Genomic DNA, 26,600 nt, shown 5'->3' on the forward strand with positions numbered 1-26,600 from the left:
CTGTACTGGTAAGACCTGCCTGGGTCCCAAAGATTGGGGACCTGGTCAAAGAAAAGATTGTGGACAAAAAAGAATTCGGGCCATCATACAGAATGCCTGTACATGTCCAGGCTGTCAAAGGAACAAGAACAGTACTTCTTCAGCCTCTTGCCATCAAAAAAGAAAAGAGATTTGTCTCCATTGATCTGATCAAACCACATTATGTGGCCGATACTGAATAGTAAGCCATCTGGGCTCCTCGGTATCAGTCAAACTCCTGTCCCTGACATACCAGAAGTTCAGACAGAAAGAGTAATAACATTTGAAGATTCTACTGTACGAAGTAATGGAGTTGCCAACAATGGACTGGAACTCGTGCCTATTGAAATCGAACAACAACAAAGCTCAAATGAAACACAAATGAAACACAGATCTCAATTCGGCCTAATACCGACATCTATGTGAATATGCCTCAAAATTAGTCATCTGCTAATTCAAGAAAACCTTCTGAGCTACCAAAGATAGATCGAACAGCGCCTGACTACTTCATTGATTTGTATACCTTCTCCCTGGATCCGAGTGAACCTGAGTCACTGCCAGCTTCGGTTTTCCGCAAAGAAAAAGTATATAACATCTACCTTTGGCTGAAAAAGACTTACTTTGTTTCTCCCTGGCTACAGCTCTGGATTGCAATTGGTCCACTGTTCCTAGTCCTCTGGATATGTGTAGTGATTGTCTTTTTTCTACTTCTGAATGGACATTAACTCCCAGAATGCTCCACAGTACAACATGTGAACTTGGTTCTGATACCACGAATGGAGAGTCAAATGTTTATGTGTCGTGTGTTGGGAGACACAACATCACTGCTGCATGCCTTCACAGGCAACGGTCCCTGTAACACCTCTTGGGTCAGGTCAATAGAGCAAAGGTGATCTTCTCCGGTTCCCACAGCCATTGCTGAGGAAGCACTTGATGTCTGTAAGCCTGAAACAGAGCGGGTGTCCATTCTGACAGGAGCTGAAGCATCTAGTGGTGGCTCTAAGAAAGCCAACATCAGGATTGGAATACGCTGAGGACACTGCACTACATGGGCCTTTAATGGGTCCAGTAGTACATCCAAATCCGGAGGCGCAACCGATGGAAGTGTTAGACAGATGTCCAACACGCATTCATGTCCACAGAATAAGCAGCGGAGAACAGGCAAGACGCAGTCAACCCAGACTAATCTGAATGATAGCAACCAATGCTCTCTGAGCTCCTGAAGCTGAGGTGTGCTCAGATGGAGTACCATGCATTCACAGCAACATCACTCCAAGAGTGTTTTTTCCATCTCCTTGGAATTTGGGACATCCATTGTGTAGCAGGAAAACTAAAATCAGGATACCCACTACAAGTTGTAGGACCAGCAGAAGCCCTTCCCAAAGCAGAAGCGCTTTCCAAAACAGAGTGTATAAAGGATGGAATAACTCAGCAAATTGTCTGAAAGGTATTTAGTAGCCCACAACCTATGTTCTTAAATAGGTGTACTATCCCACGCGTATCAGACATGTTAAAGATATGATGTACCATTTCCCCGAAATGGAGCGGGAAGTTATTTCGGACTCGTGTCTATATCTCAGCTGAAGACCTTGCAGCCTGGAGATCAAAAGTCTCTGGAGCTGAGGTTAAGGTCAGCTCCTTCTGCTCAGACAACCAAACCATATAAGGGAAACATTCAATGAAGGACATAGCGGCACCTCCCTGACTGTGTGAGTCGGTGGAAACAATACTTGCATGCAACAAGTAACCCTGGAACTTACAGTCACCAAATATGAGATGCCCTGCAGCATCCCACAACAACCTTGATCATTCAAAATCAAATAACTCCCATCTGAGAGTAGTTTGAACACCAAGAAGAATCACGGTAGCTGGGAACACTTTCAAGTGACAAGATAGGTGTGCAACCGAAGCATTGCAAGCTCCATGAAGCATAACATCCTGACAAATTAGAGACCCACTTAATGAATTCTCGCAGTCTGTACCGCTGAGAAATACTTCAGTGTCCCCATTCCTGCATCTAAATCTGTACGGTAATTCCCAAGATTCATGGATGTATTCCCAACCCAACGCTTCATATCTGCCTATTTGGTGGTACTGTAGACAATATTGAAAATGGAATGTTGTCACTGTCAATGTTATATGGCCATGAATTAACCATTCTGTGGAAGGAGACTCCGCCACAGTGAAATGTAATTGGTCCAATTTTTCAATGTGCAACATTGTATACTTCTCAACTCTTTATGCCATTGTTGTCTGTCTTTCTGTTACATTATAAGCAGAGAACAGAGAAGCATTGTTGATATATCGCATGGGCACAGGACCAGAAAGCAAAGACTGTAGCGCCCAGCTTGATAACAGAGTTGATCGTAACTGTGATTGCCCATGTTGAAGAAAGGACAGATCCTGTTCCATTATATCTATTGCAGAAGACACAATGTTGCCCAAATAATAAATTGTGGATGTTAGTGTGGTCATGTCGTGTCGACCACTGCCGAAGATTTTTCAAGGTTTATTTGCAAAGTTTTATATAGCGCTGGCTAGACGCGGAGGTATCAGAGCACTTTACATGAGTATCAGTGAGTTACAGGTTACATAGCTACATAGCGAGTCACAGGTTACATAGTTACATAGCCAAGTATAGATATAGGAGAAAACATGAGATTACACAATAATGTGAGTTATTAGTTCTTACACATGTCTTTTGCGGAGGGAAAGGTTTGGGGGATGGTGAACAGGGGTAAGGGAAGCAGGTAGGAAACACAACGTGGAGGTGAGGAAAACAATGTCCGATGACCGGCTGGGTAGGTGACGGCCAAGGGATGAACCAAAGCCAAACTCCTCTATAGCAACATAGGACAGCTCCACCGGGCATCGGTCAAGGTTGCTTGTGCACTGTGGTAAGTACATACAGTTAGGTTTCCTCCCAGGTAGCATCGTCAAAGTTCCATAGAGAGCACCGGTCACAGTGTTGCTGGGAAGCTTCCACCTCATCCTCCTGCTCGCACCAAGGTCAAGGGTCACATAGTGATGCAGCTAATCGGACAGAGGTCAGCTGCAATTAAAGCCTCCTTGCCTCTAACAGGAACCGGGGTCTCAGAGCTTCCAGAGGTCAGAGGTGGAGATTGCTGGCAGTGGCATAGGAGAAATACCCAGGTGGTGGCTGGTAAGGGGTCATATCTCTCAGGTGAACTCTATCAATTTAACGCAATCTCTCCACAGCTTCCTGTTGAGAGATTTTTCATACTTCGTTGTAAATAACATATAAGAAGCGTTTACGGCGTATTTTCCGGGAACCTATCAAAAAATACCTTAGATCCACGTCATCTAAAAGTAAGGACAAGTGTTGTTTCACCTGGGACAGTGTTAAGGTTCTCAGACACTCTATACATAACTTCCCAACACTGTAGGATGTTACCATACCCGGGTGTTCTCGTTGTACATAGCTTAGGTCGGGCCTATGGGTATGAAACCCTTCAGTGGTACCCTTGAACCTTGACTGACACCTATTTGTGTTGATAGGCCAAACCAACAATCCCTTCCAATTGGGGTCTGAAGAAATGTATGAACCCTCATGTATAATGTCATCTAGCGTATCCTCACTATGTTGTGTATAGTTTTGCCGTACAAAAGGGGGTGGTGATGGAGGGAGCATCTGAACAAATCAAACACTCACACCCAGTCAAAAGATCTGGGTTTAATCCATCACCGTTCTTTAGCACACTCTGCCACCCCAGTTCCCCAGAGTGTTTGTTTGGTTCAGATGCTCCGTCCATCACCACCCCCTTTTGTACCGCTTTGTTCGCCATAAGTTTGGCAGAGTATGCTCAGACGTGAGTCCTTTGCTCACTTTGCCACTGGATTCAAGCAAGCCTGGCTGAAGACGGCTGGAATGCCAGAAACCGGTCCTAGGAAGCTTGTTTCCGGTCCAGGGAAGGCATGGCTTGGCAGTTCGGGCTGGACAGTTCCCATGAGGCACAGGGTCAGACTGATTTGCATATGGACATGTCTGAACTGGGGTGGCAGAGTGGGCTAAAGAACGGTGATGGATTAAACCCAGATCTTTTGACTGGGTGTGAGTGTTTTATTGGTTCAGATGCTCTGTCCATCATCACCTCCTTTTGTACCGTGTATAGTTTTGCCATCGCTCAAAGTGTGTAAACGAGGGAATCAGAGGTGTGTTCAAATCCTTAATCTTGGCTAGTCCATCACAGGAAGTTTGTTGCACTGTATTGTTCAGGAAGATAATTTGCTGTGGTATGAGACAAGCTTTAAATAATGCCTCAGTTCCCTGAACTTGCCAGTCTTTAGTCCCCCCAGACCGATGTTGGGTCTATGGTGTGCCTCCAGAAGTCGAAACCCTGTAAAGACAGCTGGGTAATAAAGGAAGCAGAGTATATCTGTTTCCTGTTTGTGAGCATATTTTTCTTTGCAGGTGTAGGTGCAACAATATAATAATATGAGGTTGGGTCTGATGATTTAAACCCAGAAAAATATGCAAATGTTTGTGAGCTATCTTGCGGTGGTGCTGGGCAATGTTACCATTGATAGTAAGTAAAAACTTTGCGTGGGATACTAGCTTTGTGCACAAAATGATGATCATAATGCTGGTAAAAACACATGGTATCAAAATCAGATGTATCATCATACCATTCATTTTTAGAGAATGCAGCAAATTGTTCTAAATTGTATTGTATTGAGCTTTTATATAGCGCAACTGTCACCCTACGGGTATCCTGGCGCTCAGAAATCAGAAACCATACTAATCACAGTTTCAAAGTCCCAATCATCAGAGAATGTACTAGAGGTGATGATATCATTCAAAGAAAGTTTAAATACATGTAGTATTTTCAAAAGTTCAGTGGGACCAAATGCATCACATCAAACCCTGTCCCAAACTATTCCTTCAGGAATGGGAACAGCTGTAATGTTCACAAAGGACAGGTCCCTTAGTTCACAATGAGATGATGTATGTGGTTTCAGGACCAAGTTCACATGTGGTACTGCGGAGCATTCTGGGAGATAGTGTCCATTTAGGAACAGGAAAAAGACAGTCACTACACCTATCTAAAGGAGTATGAAAAGTAGACACATTGGAAACCAGAGCTGTAGTCTGGGAGAAACAAAGTAAGGCCTTTTCAGCCAAAGGTAGATATTAAATTTTTTTTTTTTGCGGGAATCAGAGGCTAGAGGCGAATTAAGCTCTCTCGGATCCACTAAGAAGGTATCAAAAGCAATGAAGTAGCCAGGCACTGTTCGCTCTATCTTTGGTAGCTCAGCAGGTTTTGTCGAACTGGCAACTGACTCGTCGCGGGACATATTCACATAGATATCGGTACTAGGCAGAATTGAGATCTGTGTTTCATTTGTATTTTGTTGCTGTTCATTTCAATAGGCATGAGTTCCATTCCATTGTTAGTAACTCCACTGCCTCATATAGTAGAACCTTCACAGGTTATTAGTCTTTCTGTCTGAGCTTCCTGCATGGTAGTAAGAGGCGATAAACAACCACCCAAGAGCCCATATGGCCTGCTAATGAGCATCGGCCACATAGTGTGGTTTGATCAGATCAATGGAGACAAATCTCTTTTCTTTCTTGCAGGTAAGAGGCAGAAGAAGTACTGTTCTTGTTTCTTCGACAGCCAGGACAGGTACAGGCGCTCTGTAAGTTGGCCTAAATTCTTTCTTGTCTACAAACTTTTCCCTGACCAGGTCTTTGATCTTTGGGACCCGGGCAGGTCTTGCCAAAACTGCTTTTACTTCCCAAGTGGCGGTGCGTTTTACTTGGTTGTTGCTTTGTAGTGCCCGGAATTCATTGAGTTCCTGTAAAATGATCATTGATGTCAAATGCTTTTTTATCTGCCACTGTGCTGCCACAAACGAGGTGGGGTACCCACATTCTCATCCCAAACAGGACCTTGTATGGAGTACAGCCTTCTAGGGAACTTCTTGGCATGTTATTAAGTACCCTCTGGACCCCATATAGGTGATTGACCCAACTGCCACCCGAACCTAATACCCTTGCTGTTAAGAATTACTTTAAGGCCCGGTTTTTCCTCTCCACAATTGAATTTCCCTCGGGATGATACAGAGAAGAGTACCACAATGCTACACCCAAACTTCCCATGGCTTCTTTGTAAGCCCTAGAGCTAAACGCAGGGCCACAGTCAAATGTGCCAATTGCGTATGTCCCTATGAAAACTCGGAAATCCTTTATAACAGTTTGGGCGTCAGCCACGCGCTGAGGCCAAATCCACAGGAATCTACAGCATGACTCCTCTGCTACCAAGATGTACTTGTAAGCCCCATCAGATGGTAGGGGGCCGCAATGGTCCAAATAGACACATGCAAGAGGTCTGTCTGATATAAGTAAAGGTATCTGTCGTGGACATGCTACGGTGCAACCCTTCATCTGCCGACAAATTTTGCAGTTGAGGACGAAGCCCTTGGTCTGTTTTGTAAGACCTGGCCACCAATAACGTTGCTTCAATAACGAAACTGTCACAGTTATACTTGCATGAGCAGAACCCAGACCCTTGTGTGCAGCGAGTATTAAACCTAATCTGAGATCCATGTTTGGTAGCACTCTATCTCCCATCCCTGGAATTTGAGCATACAGAATATTTTGTGCATCTAACTTGTGGGAGTACTTAAGTGGAAAACCTTTTGGCAAGGCTGTGCTGTTTTTATGCGAAGCGATGACAGCAACCATTATCTGTCCATCTACCCTTGTGCTAGAGCGAGTGATTGCAGCAATGGCAGCAGTTCGCAATGTTGCCTTGGCTGCTTCACCAGCCAATGAATTCCTTTCAACATGCATACTAATGTGTTATGTTATGTTAATAAGACTTCTATAGCGCTCTGTTACCATGAGGTGTCCTGGAGCTGAATACATTGATTATTCAGCGTATGAATCACGTGAGCTCGTGGTAAGCCTTTCTTCATCTCTGCTATTTGTTCCCAAAAAAATGTATGCTTTATTGTGCAACCTTTTGAATATTTAAACCCATTCTGGCCACAGTAGTGAAGATATTCATTGTAAAACTTGACACAATAAAATGAATCGCACACAATTGGTGTGAGGAATTCTCGATCCGTATTTTTTAGTGCCAGTATCAGGGCTTTCAGTACTGCCAGATATGCTGTGCAATCTCTAAGAGACTGTGTCTGCGTATTGCTAGGACGAAACTTACCGTCCCTCATATGTCCGTTTACAATCGCACAAGCTGAACTGTATTACTGTTTACTTCCAACGGCTGGTTGAGCAGAACCATCAGTGTAAATTATGTATTCTGTCAGGGTTCACAAGAGGTTTCCCCCTTGTTACTCTAACCTAGCAACCATTTAAGCCTCCTATTTATTCAAACAGAGAACAAAATACTCTAGGGATCTCAGTTGGCTGAGTTGCTGGTGGCGCTGGATTTCAAATATGGCCGCCAGCTCACACGCTAGTCAGCATTCTAGTCTGCCATAACATTTTGGGGCTTGGGGAGGCGCGCTGTAACATTCTAATGCGCACTTCACTGAAGTTCTCACTGTTACAGCACCCTCTCGACTTGTGTCCGTCGTGTTAGCCAGTCAGGGTAGTTCCGTCTGGTCGGACGTTTAGTTTCGCTGGTTCGGAACTCCGCCTTTCAATATTGAAGGTTAGTAAAACTTCTTCATGCATACTCGCTCTCTAAAAGACTCATACGCATTCTCCTGGGAAGTAGTATTCCAGCATTTTCCCTCGTGTAGGCTCAATCTCCAAATTCAGTTTGACGCATACTTGTGAGGAGACCGCTTGTTGTGTGTTATCGAAGTAATTCGCAAGTGTGAATTTCTACACTCCGTCTTGCCTCGATATTGTTTCTGGGTTCAGAGAGTAATGTCTTATTAAATCTATCACGTAGTGAATTACAGCGTCTCGTTCATTTCTCAGACCTATAGTTAGTGTCATTGAAAAGGGATTTAGTTCTTTGAGGCCTCTCCCTCTACCTACCTGGTATTTACTAAAAGAACCCGATGCATATAATATCCAAAACAATTCTTTTGTGACACTATTTTGTTTCCACTTACCAAGACACCTCCAAAGCAGATTGTTGGAAGGAGTTCTTCTTCTTCGTCTTCTTCCTGCAAAAGAAAATAAAGATTATTCCTAAGACTCAACCTCTTCAACACTTCCTCTACTACTACAAGAGTCACATAGAAGAGAGGCAAAAGCCAAGTCATTTCCTGGTAAGATAAGTTATCTAAACACAAATAGAGTTTACAAATCTTTCTAGCAAGGAATCAGTTCTTAAGAATTGTATGGTTGTTAACTGTTTACAGAAAGAAGAAAGACGCAGATGAGCCAGTGGAATCTCAACTTGGCAGTCTCTTCTCTCTCCACATCCCCTTTCCCCCCAGGGTACTTGAATTGAATTGAATAGAGATTTATATAGCGCAACTATGCCCGTGGGCGTCAAGGCGCTGCGAAGGAATTACTAACCTAACGGGGACGTATTGAGAGGGGCATTGGGTGTTAGGCATCATTCTGCTTCTGTGCTATTTGGAAACTAAAGAGTCAATTGATCCTTATAGATTGAAGTGCCCACGTTGGTACTAGCACCCGAGCAGAATGGCAGAAAGTTTTGACCTAAAGAATGTGGGTAAAATATTAGTGAACATCCAAAGGGACTAGGACCTGTGAAGCTGTTCGAGAAGAGAACAACATTCTTAGACAAGAAATGGTCAACTCTAGGAAAAAAACGGCAGAGTTAGCCAGTAGATTGGAAGCACCAATTTCAGGGACAAGTTTAGAGACTCCAATCTTTAAAGGAAAATCTGCATTTAAAAGAATACATAAAGAAACACCTGGAGAACGGATTTATCAGACCATCACAGTCCCCGGTTTCTTCTCCTCTCTTCTTCCTGCCCAAGAAGGGAGGAGATCTTAGGACTTATATTGACTTGAGCCAAAAACAGGATGACTACAAAAAATCGATACCCGTTACCTCTCATTTCCGTACTTCTAGACCAAGTAAAAGAAGCCAACAAACCGCGTTCTTCTTTTAAAAATTGCATTGGATACGTGGGGCATTTTTTAGATTTGCTTTCTTTTACCTCTAATTGACTTCCATTTCCCTATCTGACTGTTCTGCACTTTCACTCTCCCCGCTCCGGTCCACCGCGGCATTTGCCGATTGTTGTGGAGGGCGGTCACTTTACTCAGCATCATCACCCTCCTGGTGATGCATTTCCGGGGATGAAGGAGGTGGAACTGCTCACTTTACCGGCATTTAAGCATGAGCAGACCATGGACGTGTGTGGCGGGCGTGCCGTTGGCCCACCGTTGGTGCGCCAAATGGCAAGCCCATCTGCCCCGTCCACGCCTGGACATCACCAGCCATGCTACCGGTTTAGGGGGGAAAATGCTTTCCTACTCTCGAGAGGAACTTATATCCATCAAACCAACTAGTAACCTGCTGTCCTTCCCTCTGCAGTCTCCCCATGGGTCCATTCTGCTGCAGAAGCAATGGCTTCAACTCATGGATGCCCATGTCTTTTCCTCCTACCTATCCATCTGATCACGGCCGGGATATCAACCTGCTTAGTTTCAATTGCCGGTCTTTAGTTAAACACTATCTAGATGTGCATGACCTGCTGTGTGACGAAACTCCCAATGCTCTTTTTCTGACAGAGACATGGTTGTCTCCTGACACGGTGGCAGAACCAGGGCTGGCACTGCCCCCGGGCTATAACATCACTAACCTCAACCGGGAGACCAGAGGCGGCGGTGTGGCAATTGTGTTTAAATCATGCTATACCTGCACATTTGTCAAGGAAACTGTAATAGGCTGTGAATGTGGTCAGTTTGAGATCTCTTTTAACTCCAACTATACCATGCCTGGCCTATTGGTGTATCCCCCCCCAGGCCCCTCGAAGGAATGTAGGGCTGCACTGGTTGACACAGTGGGCTCGCTGGTTGTGAGATATGCCAACTTTTCTGTCATTGGTGACTTAAACCTGCATCTTGACAAGCCCACGACCTAGAAGCAGCTAATTTCTTAGCTGACCTAGTGGCCTGCCAGCTACACCACCTGGTACACGGCACCACTCATTCTGCTGGACATCTTGTTGACCTTGTCTTCTCCAACCTCCTATGCTTCTCTGTCTCAAACCCTTTCCCGATATGTTGGTCTGATCACTATCTGATCCGTATGTCAATGTCTGGGGTCATGCCCTCTCGAAAATCCTCCCAGAAGTTCTTGCTCCGGCGCCCCTGTCACAAGCTAAAATTTGATCACCTTACTTCCATCCATTCGTCGAGTGTGCCCAGCTGGCAGGAAGATCCAGATGCTGCCAGTAAAGCACTGCTAGACTGGCTACGACATCCTCTGGATGATTTGATCCCTGCAAAAGAATCCAGATGTAGGAGTATTAAAAATAACCCATGGTACAACACCAACCTTTCCAATATGCGTAAAGCATGCAAACGAATGGAGAGGGCATGGAGGCGAGACTTTGATCCCTTACTGGAGAGCTGCTATCAGTCAGCCATTAAGAACTATCATAGGGCCGTCCAGAAGGCAAGGGCAGCACATTTTGCTAAGGACATAAAAAACAGTCACAACCCTTCCAAAAGGATTTTCTCTATTTTTAAAAACCTTAAAAATGCTGGGGCATCGGTGATGTCCGCCCTCAAGTCCGACAAACATTGTGAGGACCTCCCCGCCTTCTTTATAAATAAGGTGGATAACATCTACAAAACATTCCCTCAGGTCATCACGGGCCCAGACCCTGGGGTTGCACCCCCTGCTACTCACACACTGACCACTTTCCCGCCAATTACCGAGGGTGTGCTACATGTACTTTGATGTAAGATTGAATCTGGCTCCCCGGCTGACCCTATGAAGCCTGACCAGTTGATAAGACTGCTCCCTGTGCTACTAACACCTCTGAGCCAGGTCATAAACATGTCTTTGTCAATGGCCAAGGTTTGCAGGTCATGGAACCAGGCCAGGGTAATGCCACTATTAAAGAAGCCCACCCTTGACCGAGCAAAACCAGAAACCTTTCGCCCTATTTCCCTACTTCCTTGGTCGACTAAGATCTCCGAAGCATATGTCAACTCCATCTTGTCAGGCTACTTGGAGGACAATAACTTACTGGACTCCTCCCAGTGCAAGTTTCACCTGGGTCTGAGCACAGAGTCTACCCTCTTATCTGCGACCGAACAACTAAGAGCAGCACTGGATGAGGGACGCACTTCGGCACTAATCCTATTTGATCTTAGTGCCGCATTTGATACGGTCTCTCACCAGATTTTGATACAGAGGTTGAAGGAGGCTGGCATAATAGGCTGCGCCCTGGACTGGTTTATCTCCTTTCTTTTGGCGTGGTCCTTTCACGTATCGGCCCCTCCCTTCACCTCCAGATCCCATCCTATCAAACAGGGAGTGCAGCAGGGCTCGGCGTTGAGTCCAACGCTTTTCAACCTGTATGTTCAGCCCCTAGCTGAGGTAGCCAAGAAGAGAGGGTTGACTATAGTGTCACATGCCGATGACACGCAACTAGTTGTCGCCCTCTCCGATGACTGTTTGAATGACGCTGCAAAATTCCGGAGTGGTCTAGCGGACGTCGCAGGGTGGATGACGGCTGACTGTCTCCAGCTCAACTCCAGCAAGTCTGAGGTCTTGCTGGTCGGGAAAGACCGGGAGCTGTGGAGTGAACAGTGGTGGCCCACTACCTTGGGCCCTGCACCCAACCCTAAACAGGTGGTAAAGAACCTTGGGGTCTGGGTGGATTCGGCCTTGAGTTTTCAATCCCAGACTAAGAAGGTAGCGGCGACATGCTTTGGCATCCTGCACGGGCTTAAACCTCTGCTCGTTTTTTTTCGACCCCTCCATCCAACAGATGATTGTCCAGACATCCGTGCTGTCGAGACTGGACTATGCCAGCTTGCTATATTTGGGGACCAACAAGATGGAGATTGTGACTCTACAGAGAGTCCAAAATGTGGCCGCCAGAATTCTTCTAGGCCTGCCTCGCCGCTGCTCCACCTCCACTGCCATTCGTCAGCTCCACAGGCTGCCAGTGGCAAAACGGGTGGAGCTTAAATCTCTCTGTTTTGCGTTTAGTGTCCTGAACTCCCCGGCTTTTCGCATCCTAGCAGCTAAGCTGTGGAATGCTCTTCTTGTTTACATTTACGGAGTATGGACAACTACCTGACAAAACTCATCTTTTCCCATCCCTCTAGGTGTGGTAGTTTCTCGGGCCTCTCTTTTTGCTTGTTTTGATGGACTCTTTGCTGTCAGTGGCCTTTTATTGCTCTTAGCACCGGGACTCCCCTTTGCTGGGGCAGCTGTTGTGCTTTACAAATCAGCCTAACCTAACCAAGATTTACACCAAGTTAGATTTGCGTGGCGCCTACTACTTGGTCAGACTTCTGGAAGGTGATGAGTGGAAGACAACCTTCAGGACCAAGTACAGACTCTATGAATACCTTGTGATACCGTACGGCTCGTGCAATGCTCCAGCAGCGTTACACTACTTCATCAAAGATGAATTAGGTGATTTTATCGACACATGTGCAATTGTGTACATAGACGGTATTCTAATCTACTCAAACACAGACGAAGAGCATCACATGCAAGTACGAGCTGTGCTCCAACGCTTACAAGAAAATTCTCTGTATGCTAAGTTAGAGAAAGGTACATTCAACACTGACTCTGGAATTTTTGGGATTTGTATTGTCATCCTCTGGGATTACTATGGATGAACAGAAGGTGAAAGCAGTAACCGAATGGAAGTCCCCTTCAACCATCAAGGAGGTTCAGAGCTTTATCGGGTTCGCAAACTTCTATAGAAGATTTATACAGGACTTCTCCCAGAAGATTCTACCGTTGACTCGATTATTGAAGAAGGGAGTAACTTTCAAATGGTCAGAAGAAGTGGAGGAAGCTTTTGATTCGCTTCAAAAAAGTTTCACCACTGCACCGGTATTGCTTCATGCAGATCATACTGAACCTTTTTATCTTGAGACAGATTCTTCAGAGTTTGCCACCGGAGGAATACTTTCTCAGAGGCATAAGCAAACAGGACAATTGCATCCGGTAGCTTACCGCTCTCATAAGTTGAAGCCAGCAGAATGTAACTACACCATCACGGAAAAAGAACTTCTAGCCATCAAGGTTGCATTCAAGGACTGGAGGCACTATTTGATGGGTGCAAAACACACAGTGACAGTATTTACTGACTACCAGAATTTGAAGTTCCTAAGATCTGCTCAGACCCTTACCCCTCGCAAACTTCATTGGTCGCTTTACTTTGCAGACTATGACTTCGTTATAACCTACAGACGGGGTTCAAAGAATGGTAAAGCTGATGCATTACCCAGGTTGGATACAGATAACCAAAAGAAGAATAGTGACAATCAGCTGATCATACCTCAAGACAAAATCATAGGAAACATTTCACCAGTATCTTTGGAAGAACAAATTCGATGCTCTATGAATGAAATGGAAATCGAAGACTGGGTCGCTGAAGACCCCAGACGAATGGTTCGAGATGGGTTGCCTTACCAAGATCAAACACTGTTTTTACCCACTGAAGACCTTCGTAACAGAGCAATGTATGAGTGTCATGACGATCCTCTGGCTAGACATAAAGGTGTACAAAAGACTGAAGACTTACTCAAACGAAAGTTCTGGTGGCCTCACGAGTCGAGACATACGTCAATACGTTTTAGGATTCGAGATTTGTGCACGGGGAAAAATCGGACACACAATCCCCGAAAGGGCTTTTACGGCCAGTACCCACTCCCCTGTATCCTTGAAACACCATCTCCTTAGATCTAATCGTAGACTTACAATTATCTCAAGGTTGGGATTTGCCATCATCACAGAGAACAGCCTCCTATTCTGGTTTTCCTGAATTTAGGGACAAGCATGGTGGGATATCTCAGGTGAGGCACAAAGAATGCTGGCCTCGATTGTAGAGACTTTATAACATAAAGTGCTTTAAATTGACATCTTTCCCACTTCACTGAGTCAGAATATCATTTTATCTTTGATTCTGATGTTTTAATCTGGGACTATGACTATTGTATAAGATTGCCTTGTCTGAAAATGTGTTTTAAACGTGATGGTCTGCTCAGCCCTGCCTTTGATGATGTAAGATGTATCAGTGCATTTCCATTGCAATGGTTTTTATTAACCGCGCAAAATTAAAATCTTGAATCTTGACATCTTTTCAAGACAGGAAGCCAGTGCCATTAGACCAGTTTGTTGGAGATCGACGTAGATTCCTTTAAGTCCAGACTCAGCCCAGCTGCTGTGCACTGTAGTAGATGCAACCCATGTAGGAGATATTTAGATATGCCTACGTACAAGAGATGCAGGAATCCACTCTCGATAGGACCAGGCCCAGAACCAGATCCCTCCTAGATGAAGCAGGGATGAAGTGAAGTATTTTTCTGATGACCTTCAGCAGTCGGAAGCCTATAGAGCAGGTGATTTGAATGCATCCTTTTTTAGAACAGAAGAGAGTCCACCCAAGCTCCTAGGTTGCTGACCAGATGGGATGGGACTGGCAGATCTCCCAACAACACCGACCAGCACTCTTGTGCCCGTGAGGCTCTGATTCCGAATACCACTGTTTCAGGTTTTTGACTGTTTAGCACCAGAGAGTTTAAGCTCCTCCAATCAGTAACTTCCTGGAGGCGGCTTACCTGTATTGTCCTCTAATCTAATGATTTGTGTATCATCGACTAGAGGTGATATTAAGAGACTCGATCAGGTGTATTATCTTCTAATCTAATGATTTGTGATTCGACGAGTAGAGGTGATATTGAGAGACTCGATCAGGCGTATTGTCTCCTAATCTAATGATTTGTGTATCATCGAGTAGGGGTGAAATCCAATTACTCGATCAGGCGCATTATCTTCCAACCTAATGATTTGTGTAGCATCGAGTAGAGGTGAAATCAAATGACTCGATCAGGCGTATTTTCTTCTAATCTATTGATTTGTGATCATCGAGTAGGGGTGATACGGAATGACTCGATCAGGCATTTTGTCTCCTAATCTAATGATTTGTATATCATCATGTAGAGGGGATATCGAAATACTTGAGCATACTAGCCAAGGAAGCTATGTAAAGTTAGAAAGATTGTGGCTCAAATCCTGTCCCTGTTGGGTCCTGTGGCGATCATCTTAGGGGTTGATCTGAATCTAGCTAATCTCACCGCTTGTGTGTGCTCTTTAAAAGGATAAAACCAAGCAAGCACTTTGCCCTGAAAACCCACCATCTCCAGTCTCGGTAGTAATGCGGAGCGTAGTGCCTCCCCACCTCTGCACCCCCTGGACAGGCCTCACCTCCTCTGCAACTCCTGGACTGGCCTCACCTCCTCTCCAACCCCCTAGACAGGCTTCACCTCCTCCGAAACCCCCTGGACAGGCTTCACCTCCTTTGCATCCCTAGATAGTCCTCACTACCTTGGCATCCCCTCCCCGATAGGCCTCACCTCTTCTGCACCACATGGACTGCCCTCAACTCCTGTGCACCCTCTGGACAGCCCACCCTCCTCTGCACTCCCATGGATAGGTCTTACCTCCTCTGAACCACCTGGGCAGGACAGGCCTCATCTCCTCTGCACCCCTATTTACAGGCCTCACAGCTTCTGTAACCCCTAGACAAGCCACCACTCCCCTGCAGGCCCTGGACAATCCTCACTTCGTCTGCACCCCCATGGACAGGCCTCACCTCCTCTGCATCCGTGGATAGGCCTCACCTCCTCTGCTCCCCCATGGACAGGCCTCACCTCCTCTGCACAGCCCTGGAAAGGTGTCACCTCTTCTGCAAAGCCCTAGACAGGCCTGGCCTCCTCTGCCCCAAACTAGGACAGGGATCACCTCCAACACACACCCTGAACAGGCCTCACCTCCTCTACACCCAGCTGGACAGTGTTAGAAATGGCTATTTCTAGTTGGCTAAGGCTTGCGCCAAACCCAGGCAGAAACCACCATTCTACGTCAGGGCAAGGAAGTCACCCGCCAAGATAACCCCTGCTCACCCCCTTGGTAGCTTGGCACAAGCAGTCAGGCTTATTTCGGAGGCGATGTGTAAAGCATTTGCGCATGCACCCACCAGCAACAACATCCCAGGCCCCCCACAAAAGGAACTCCACACAAGCTTATATAAAAATAGCCTTTGTATTATCACAACACATTAGAATAATAATCACATGATGTACAGTGTGCCAACTGGCACGGGCAATATTTACAAGGGATTATGTACACAGAACAGGGCCACATGGACCACTGTCAGGAATAAGCACTTGGTAGAACTAGCACTTTGTAGAAATAGCACTTTGTAGAAATAGCACTTAGAACATAGAATAATTGTAGCACCAAATAATCATGGTAGAACACAACCAGTAACCACTGGTAAATCACTGTACTTTGCAACAGTCTGTGCCATTTAATCCATCATACACCGTATCCCATCAGACTAACTACATTAGACTCTCCCCACCTAAGTAAAACCTTACACTAGGGGGCGTAACTCACACAGGGAAGTATAATCTTCCTACCACAAACCTAAACAGGTAAAATAACCTCCTATACATAAACCATATCTAGAGGCATCAAACACAGGGTGCGCAAAAAATACTACACACAGTACATTTCCTACCACCCAAAGCATTAGCACATAAATCACTTTTAGCACATAAATCACATTAGGGTCCAGGTTGCGCCACTGCGCCAAAACCTAACCGTAGCAGCTGCCCACTACTTGCTGGGCAGCTGAGGGACAAGAATAGGGCCTAAAAGCTGCAGCTGGCACTAAGTGCTGCGCAGCTGTGGACGGCCAAGGTAGGGATGAAGGAGTGTGTCTCACTGCTAGAGGCAAAGTACATGTCCCTATAAAGAAGACCTAAACGGAGCAGCTGCCCACTACTTGCTGGGCAGCTGTGGATCAAACTGCGACAGGGGCCCTCACTGGCCCTTAGGACAGAACTGTGCCATAGGTTTGGAGCCCTCTAGGCTCTAAAAACACATAGGGCCCTGAGGCAAAACTGTGCCAACTGTTGGAGCCCCGTGGGCTTGAAAGAAATGAACAACTATGTCCCCTGGAGCCTCTCAGGCTCTACATACAAAAATGACTGCGGGACAACGTGGGAGCGAAAACAAATGCCCCCGTGTGCGTGGAGCCTCGTGGGCTCTAGAAATAAACTGCCCCCTTTGAGCCTCGTGGGCTTGAGAAACAATGCTGCCCGCTGGGGGGGGGGGAGCGGCCCGTTGCAACCCGGGACCACTCTACCCTCTTAGACCCCCCAAAATGAAGCTAGCACCACTGGGGCGGGGGGCGGGCACCGGCAATGTGCCCGGACGCCCCCCTCTCCACAAAGGAACACAGGGGGCATCGGTGGAGCCTTCGTGGCTCTAAAACAATGGGGGCCGAACGTTGGAGCGGCCCACTGCCAGACGGGCTGCTCAGACCTGGTACCTTGCTCTGGTGCCCCAAAGGAGAACCAGCTCCCTCCGGGAGCGGGAGCGCCCAGTAGCTCAATCCCCCACCCAGCCCTCACTCACCGGGCTCCGGCGCGGGGGACTCCTCTTCAGGATGCGGCAGCGCTTCTCTCTTCCTTGGTGGCGGCCCCGGGGCTCTCCATAACTCACCGGAGCCCAGGGCCGTGAGATTGTGGTGTCGGGTTCATTCAGGCCTACATACTCTGCTAAACTTACGAACACCTTAAAACAGAAGTTGGCACGGAAACTGAAAATACAAAAGACAAGTTTATTAAGACCCCATGGGGTGGTGGTACAATCCTACAGCACCCTTCGGCAATGCAAGAAGTATCACACCGAACATCGGTGTAGTACCTCTTTTATACACTTTAACAGCAATAAAAAGAATAGGCGGTATAACTTGAACAGCTTTAGGTACATATAAGGGCATTTTTGGAACACGGCTAACGTGTGGGAGGAGTTTAGCCCTACTGGTCAGTTTGGCAGACATTCCTAAGAGATGACCAGTCAGTTATTCAATGCGCATGTGTGTGCTTGACCAGTACTAAGAATAGCCTGTTGCTGGGCAAAGCAAATGACCAATGGTATCGAGGACGGACGAAGAAACGTGCTGACCACGAGGCAGTATGCTCATACAAAATGGAAGCCAGTGAATACAAAATGGCTCCCGCATATTTTGGTCAACTTTAGGAAGGAGAAACATGTAGCTGAGCTAAATGCTAATTCAGATACTGCCAAATTACGACATACGACCCTTTTAGCATTTAGCTGAAGCTACCTCATAATGCGTGTAATCAGGATATTCATTGCTGATGTCAATATCCATTATGTTAATTATTTCAGCATTAAGCATGCGTTCATGCTTAGCAATGGTGCGTTGAGATGGGATACAAGCTGTAATACATACAGAACACAGGGTAGGGCCGCATTGGATACATAAACAAAGAAAAAACAGTATCCCAATAATTATACACAATGCAGTCAATAATTTCCAACCCCAAGTGCTAAATAGAGTCCAGAACCACGTGGAGAATGTCCAAGTCCCATTTTCTGGGTGTATTTCGGCAGCAATTTTATGTAACTTAGAGATAGCTCCGTATACAGAAGGTGAGTTATCTGGAAGGTAAACACAACAACTACTACCGATAATGCGGCATGTACCCCCACGGTCTGCTAACATTACATCGAGGACCATTCGGTTCTGCAATGTGATAATTCTAGCTATCTGAAGTTCTTCAGTTATGTTCCCTAAAGCAAATGCAGTTTCATTAGCAACAGCTTCCACAACACGTGTTAGCCGTCTTATTTTTCTACTGTTTAATGCAGCACCTACGAAGGAAAATAGACCTAAATTAAAGTCTACATATTGCTGTAGTGAGGTATCCGTTTGGTCTATTGTTTCAAGGTCCAATGTTCTCTTGACTCTGTTCAATAGGAAATCATGATATAGTACAAAATCGTTATGATACATAGGTGGGGCAATAAACACAGGGGGTAGTACAAAAGATATATAACAAGCTCCTAACCATCCAAGGGGAAGACGATGATATCCCTTATTTCCACAAATGAAATAGGTATTATGCGAAGCCACAAAAGTGATACCATTTGGCGTATCAAAAGTAAGGGTGATATTACATATACTTTTCCTTACTGGAATTGTTCCTTTATTTCGCACACAAAGATCTGCTTTCGTCTCAACAACTGTAATCATGTGTAAATTAGACGCATTTATAAGTCTCTGATTGGTGAAAACACGAGGTGCAGATACATTGTCAGGTCGATATTCTTCCCATTCAAATTTAGTTCCTTCCGCTTGTGGATAGCCATCTCGATCATTATAACAAAGTTTATTCAGTCGGAAAAGTAGTCCACCTTTTGTTGGCCATCTCAGAGTAAAAAGAAGAGTGTACCAAGCATTACATGAACCATTGTGTGAAAAAGGAAGAGGAATAAGCGGAGTTCCTCCTTTCTTTTGATACCCAGGCAACATCCCACATACCTAACAATTGGACATGTTTGTCATATTGTGCGTGTGATGCAAAATTTGAATGAAACTGTTATTCAAATAGGTCTGTTTATGTCTCTTTTCATGATAAGGTAAGGTAAAATGGAAATGTTCAGAAGGATTTGGAGTGGTAGGCAGTAAATAGTCCCGTGCAGGAAATAGTCTTTCTATAGTCCAAGCTATTACTGCTATTACCACTATTATCGTAGCAAAGAGAACTGCACCCAAAATTCTGCCCTTTCTCAATGTCATAGGTGCCATAGTACAAGAACAAACTCAAGAAATCAAACTAGAAAAATAAAAATTTGTGCTGAGGACTGAGGCTGCCGCTGGTGTCTTCTCCGGGATTCAAGACGGGTGTCGCTACACTGGACAGAACTGACCCCCCCCCTTGATATTCCCGGCTTCCGTTTTCACAAACCTCAGAACGGTAACTAACCAGTTCAAAAATGAGAAAAAAAAATTATTTCCTTGGACGTAGATTATACTTTACTCCATCAGAAATAGTGTGGTCCGGGAAGGCTCCCTCCGACTCATGAGACGTAACAGCTGGGCTCCTCTCCGCGTCCAAGATGTCTCGGTAGTCAGACAAAACTGTAGGGTTCACCAGATCCGGAGAGACACGTCGGCAGTGCGTTGAGTGTATCCACCGCTTCTTGTTCGTGACGCGCACAGCCGTTTGTGTTGCTAGCAGCACCTGTTCAGGGCCACGCCACCTCGGCTCCAAACTGCTAGTTCTCTTGAATACGCGGACCATAACGTGGTCCCCAGGACGGAGATCGTGAGCCTCTCCAGTGGAATTGTCGGGGAGCGCTTCTCGAACCTGTTGATGAATAGAAAATAAATCATTTGTTAATCGTGCCAAATAATCGTTCATCATTATACAAGGCACATCATGTATCAATCGAGGCTTAGGAACTCCCCAAATATTCATAGGCCTTCCAAACACCACTTCATAAGGTGTGAGGCCAGATCGGGAATGTGGCACTGATCTAATAGACAGCAATGCCAAAGGCAAAGCGTCCGTCCATTTCAAAGACGTGGATGTCACGATCTTTGCTAGCTTCAGCTTCAGAGTTGCATTGTACCTTTCCACTAGACCTGCTGATTGCGGGTGGAATACAGCGTGGAATTTTTGCTTAGTTCCCAATCCTTTCAGGACATACTCCACTACTTTCCCAACAAAATGAGGACCATTATCATTCCACAAAAATGTACAAACACCATAACGCGGGAAGTACTCTTTCAGTAACACCTTAGCTGTTGTTAATGCTGTATTATCTTTCGTGGGGTAAGCCTCAATCCATTTGCTAAAGGCCCACACCACCACTAAGACATACTTGAGGTTATTACAGCGCTCCAGCTGGATGTAATCCATTTGCAGTACTTCGAATGGTGCAGTAGGTGGAACAAACCCTCCTTTAGGAGTATAAGTCCCTTTCCCAGGATTGTGCTGTAAGCAAATCAGACAGGTTTGTACTACTCTCTTAGCCGTACTAGCAATCTCAGGATGCTCCCAAATTCGTGTAAGCAATTTAGTAATTGCAAGAGCTCCAACATGTGCCAACCCATGCGTCATTTGAACCATTGCTTGTAAATACGCAGCAGGTAATTTCCATCTCTCCATATCCTTGCTACGCCAGCAACCCTCATCATCTAACACTCCCTCTGTTGACCAAAGTGCAAGTTCTGCTTCAGATGCTGATTTCTGTATATCTAGTATTTCTTCTCTAGCATCATGCCACCGCTCAGCTTGCGATTTCACCACATACATGGGAGAGACATTTTGTAACATGGCAGTCTCTCTCGCTATGCGGTCTGCAAAAGCGTTTCCTGCTCCTACTTTGTCTGTCACTTTCTTATGGGCACTACATTTGATTATCGCCACTTTCTTTGGACATAATAGTGCATTCAGGAGATCACGTACCAGTTCTCCATGCATAATGTGTACTCCATGGGAGGTCAGAAACCCTCGTTCCTTCCAGAGTAGGCCAAAATCGTGCACTACTCCAAAAGCGTAACGGCTGTCAGTGTAGATGTTCACACATAAACCAGCACTTAATTCACAGGCTTTCGTTAGAGCTATCAATTCAGCTGCTTGAGCCGATTTCTGCGGTATTCGTGCTGTTTCTACCACTGTCTTGAGTGTCGTGATCGCATAAGCCGCGGAAGTCGTGCCATCTGGTAACTTTAAACACGACCCATCAACCCACAGTTCTCCATCCACTTCTGAAAGTGGCGTATCCTGCAAATCGATACGACCCTTTGTCTGTTCCTCAGTCAGAAAAACACAGTCATGTTGTTCTTCCTTCTGGGTCTCAGCAACAGGATATGGCAATAAAGTGGCGAGGTTCAAAGTAGCACATCGCTTCAGTGTGATATGTGGCGCCAACAGGGTTAGCTCATATCCTGTTAAACGGGCACTAGTTAGATGCTGTGTTTTCGTTTGATTCAGTAAAGCATCTACCGCATGGGGAACTAACACCAACAGTTTGTGTGACAAAACTATTCCCTCACTTTGTTGTATAGCTACTGCTGTTGCTGCAACTGCTCGAAAACATCCAGGCAGTCCTCGAGCCACAGGGTCGAGTACCGCCGAGAAGTACGCACAAGGTCTCTGTTTATCTCCGTGTGTCTGCACTAAAACTGACAATGCGCACCCATCTTTCTCGTGGACATACAATGTAAAGATCTTCGTGTAATCAGGGGTACCTAACACTGGTGCGGAACAAAGAGCTTGTCTCAATTGTTCGAAAGCATTCTGACATTCATCTGTCCATTCAATGGGAATCGGTGTAGATTTGGACAACAGTGCTAACAAGGGTTTAACAATGTGTGAAAATCCTAGTATCCATTGCCTACAAAAAGATGTCAACCCTATGAATGCGCGGACCTCCTTCTGCGTGCAAGGGACTGGTGTATCTAGGACTGCTTGGATTCGGTCTGATGTCAGTGCACGGCCCTCCTTAGACAAAAGATGACCGAGGTAGGTCACCTTTGGTCTACAATATTGTAACTTTTTCCGTGAAACCTTATAATTATGCTTAGCAAGAAAAGAAAGCAACGAAAAAGTGCTCTCCTCGCATTGTTCCTGTGTGTCTGCTGCAAGCAGAATATCATCCACATATTGAATGAGTGCTACCCCAGACTGTAAGTTGAAAGAATCAAGTTGTCGTTTTAAAGCCTGACTGTAAATGCTAGGACTTTCTGTATAGCCTTGAGGAACTTGACAAAATCTATACGATTTATTATTTAATGTAAAGCCAAAAAGATATCGGCTATCAGGATGTATGGGAATCGAGAAAAAAGCATTTTTGAGATCAATGACCGTAAAGGTAGTTGCCATGGGTGGAACCAAAGTAAGCAACGTGGTAATGTCAGACACCACCGGGTACTGGGGCACTACTATCTTGTTAATTTCCCTCAAATCAATAATGAAACGATAGATATTGGTGTCTGTATCTTTTTTGAGAATCGGAAGAATTGGACTGTTACAAACATTATAGGGAACTTCCTCAACAACTCCTGCAATTATCAAATCATTTACAATGTGTGTCAATGCAATTTCACCCTCTCGAGAAATTTTATATTGTGGGATACGAGGCAATGTTACGCCCTCCTTTACAGTAATACGTACTGGAGGAATAATCATCTGTCCCACATCAGTATCAGAAGTGGCCCACAATGTTTTTGGCAATGAGGCTAGCACATCGGTCTCTTGGAGGAGGCACAATCTCTCAATTTCTGGATAGTTCTCATTTAAAATAACCCGTACCCCTTCCGGGGCACAGCGTATTGTTGCTCGAAAATGCTTTAACATATCTAATCCCACAATATTGTCTGGTGTGTTTGGAGATAATACAAATGGACATGGGGCAGCAAATTTGACAATATAAAGTGTAACAGGTTGAGACAATGGGCTAAGAGAAGGTGTTCCATTGAACCCTATTGCTGTAATTGTTTCGCCAGACAGGGGAGCCCTTGGAACCAAGTATTTGGACAAAGAGCTACGAGTAGCTCCTGTATCAACCAGAAACTGATCAGTAGAACCCAAAACATGTGCTGATATATATGGACCCCTTTGATCGACTGGTACTTCAACCGATTCCACACCCCATCCTACGCAATCCTATGCATATCTATTGTCCTGAGACTCAATATTCTCTCCCTCATTTATCTGATATTGGTTTCCCCGATCAAAAGTATTACATCCACCCTGACCACGACCCCTTCCTTCAACCCTTCCACGATCACTCGCTCCACCTCTTGGTCCTGAATAACTATTCCGTGACCTTCCACTTCCTCGACCCCTCTGACTACGCTGTTCACGGAGTACCGGACAATCTGCAATCCAATGTCCAAACTGCTTACAATATGCACACTGATCCTCAGAAATATCTGTACGGGGAGCAGGCGCATCATACGATCCTCGTCTACCCCTATTATTCCCTCTTGCACCGTAAACCTGAGCTAACATCACCTTCGTCTTCAAGTCTTTCGCTTTCTTATCACTACTTTCTTTAGCCTCCAATTCTTGTCGTTCGTAATACTGAGCCATGGTCAATAAAGAAGCAGGGGTTGCCGTGGTCCATGAACTCTCACTAGTCTTTAATCGTTTTGCAATCTCTGGTAGGAGATTAGCCACATACTTATCAACGAACAAAAGCCTGCCTGTATCTTCTGTTAATGATTGGCCACTGTAATCATGGAATGCTTCCTCGAAACGTAAAAAAGAAATCAGAGACCGTTTCATCCGGCTTTTGTTTGCAGGACGCCAATACTGTCCAATCAATCTTTTTAGGTGGAACAAGCGTTTTTAATTTATTCAATATAGCTGTTGGTAAATCTAGAATCAATTCACATGGTTTGCATGCAGGTTCCCTTTCTGAATCAGCTCTAACTAGGTCTCTCCATTCTGCACCTAATATCGTTTGATCATCAAACTTACGAATCGCCCTCCACATATCAGGGGGCAATATTAAGCCAAAGAAAAGATCAATATCAACTAATGTCATAATACACGAAGAAATAGCGCCCTCCACACTTTCATAGAAAGCTGCTGGATTTTTACGGGGATCAGGCAAAGAATTCTTAAGCGCCATAACATCCGCTCGATTCCATGGCGTATAAACCCAATTATATATGAAGTACCCCTTCGCATCATCAGACATTTTATTGTCATCTGTGCCTGCCCCTTTAGGAGGGACATATAGAGGCGCAGCTTCTCGCATAGGTTTAACATTAACCGCAGCGCTCTTATCTGTATCAAAGGTAGGACACTCTTTTGATACTCCCGCTGATCCAGGTGCAGACGAATCCGATGCCTTTTTCGCCGCTCGTAGCCGTGTCGCCTCATCCCGTAGCTTAACCAAACGCTGGAAAAATTCATTCGCATCTGAAAGAGCAAAAAGACCTTTACCAAAATTCTCACGACCAACTGATATATCTTTAGGTTCCAACTCATTAGAATGTGTCCTAAACCGCTCAACAACTTCATCTGCTAAGTGATCTAGAAAATACAATTGTTCCTTTTCAGACCATTTGCTCATATAATTATCAACCTCTGAGACATTTATAGTATTTCTATTAAGTTTACGAGCAATCGAACGCAATTCCGTCATCCGATCGGCAGATAACCTGGTACGTTGCGTATTTCGATCATCCTCATCCGAGTCCTCGGCCGGAGCTGTAGGCGAAACATACGGAGGCGGGCAACGATCTAATAATGAAAAATCATCTATTTCATTAGTAAGGACAGGATAAAGTGGACGCCGAATAGGAAACTGCCCATTAATCTGTAAATTACGTTCTCGAATCTCCCTCTCTTTCTGTTCCTGCAACTCCTTTTCCTGTAGCTGTAAAGCTTTGTCACGAGCAGCCTTTCGCTGCACCTTCTCCGCCAAGGCTTCCTCACGCTGCATTCGCTCACGCACCGCTTTCTCCCACATACGCACACAATCAAACATGTCCTGTCTAGACCTGCGCTGAAACAAACACTGCTCCACATATTGAACCTTTCGTAAATCGAATGACCCATGTAGTGGCCATTGTAATTGACGATCGGCTTTGGTATATTTATGCCATAATGTTCTATACATTATTGGCGGGATGCCAAATTTTACATACATATCACGATTGGGGGTCCCCTCTGGGGGAGCCGGCTGAGATTCATTTAATCGATAAGTGGTACCATTTCCAAAGCAGCACATTCCTCGGAGTGTGCTGAGAACAGGCATGTTCAAAATATCACGAAAACGTGATACTAAACAAATGGCACTTAAATGTACTTCTACGCACGATGTGCCGTTCAAACAAATTCAAAATCAGAGAAATATCCCTCCATGCCTGCCTATGTGAGGTGCACTCCACATATAAGTCAAATCATAGGTCCAAACGTTAGCTAACTCATACAAATTCAAATTCAAATTCAAAAAGCCACAGTAAGTGTCAGTAGACTACCTTACCAATCCAAAGCTTACCAAGTATCCTCAAACGTCCAGGTTCCAACTGCCAAGTTCTTTAATCGAATCAGCCAAACGGGCATCACACGACAATCCAATCGATCGAGATCTCAGTCGAGGACCGGCGCCACCTGGAAGGTCAGATCGGAAGGAAAGGAAAAAACACCGTGGGTGCCAAGACTCGGGTCACTCAGCGGCAGCGTACGCGTCCATGGCGAGTTTCCAATCCTTCGTCACGACCTCTCCTTCGGGCATCCGAGTCGCCGATGAGTCCCTCGTGGTCGCCAATTGTGGTGTCGGGTTCATTCAGGACCACATGCTCTGCTAAACTTACGAACACCTTAAAACAGAAGTTGGCACGGAAACTGAAAATACAAAAGACAAGTTTATTAAGACCCCATGGGGTGATGGTACAATCCTACAGCCCCCTTCGGCAATGCAAGAAGTATCACACCGAACATCGGTGTAGGACCTCTTTTATACACTTTAACAGCAATAAAAAGAATAGGCGGTATAACTTGAACAGCTTTAGGTACATATAAGGGCATTTTTGGAACACGGCCAACGTGTGGGAGGAGTTTAGCCCTACTGGTCAGTTTGGCGGACATTCCTAAGAGATGACCA

General features: G+C 45.3%; 1 long non-coding RNA gene across 1 annotated transcript in view; it reads right to left on the minus strand.

The window, feature by feature from the left end:
- LOC144771451 (uncharacterized) overlaps nt 1-26,600 on the minus strand; it is a 219,546-nt gene that overhangs the window by 30,464 nt on the left and 162,482 nt on the right. Inside the window, exon 3 of the long non-coding RNA XR_013599284.1 lies at nt 8,074-8,127. This is a non-coding gene — a long non-coding RNA (uncharacterized LOC144771451). The remainder of the gene's footprint in view (nt 1-8,073; nt 8,128-26,600) is intronic.

This window comes from Lissotriton helveticus, chromosome 8 (assembly GCF_964261635.1).
Source record: "Lissotriton helveticus chromosome 8, aLisHel1.1, whole genome shotgun sequence".
NCBI lineage: Eukaryota > Metazoa > Chordata > Amphibia > Caudata > Salamandridae > Lissotriton > Lissotriton helveticus.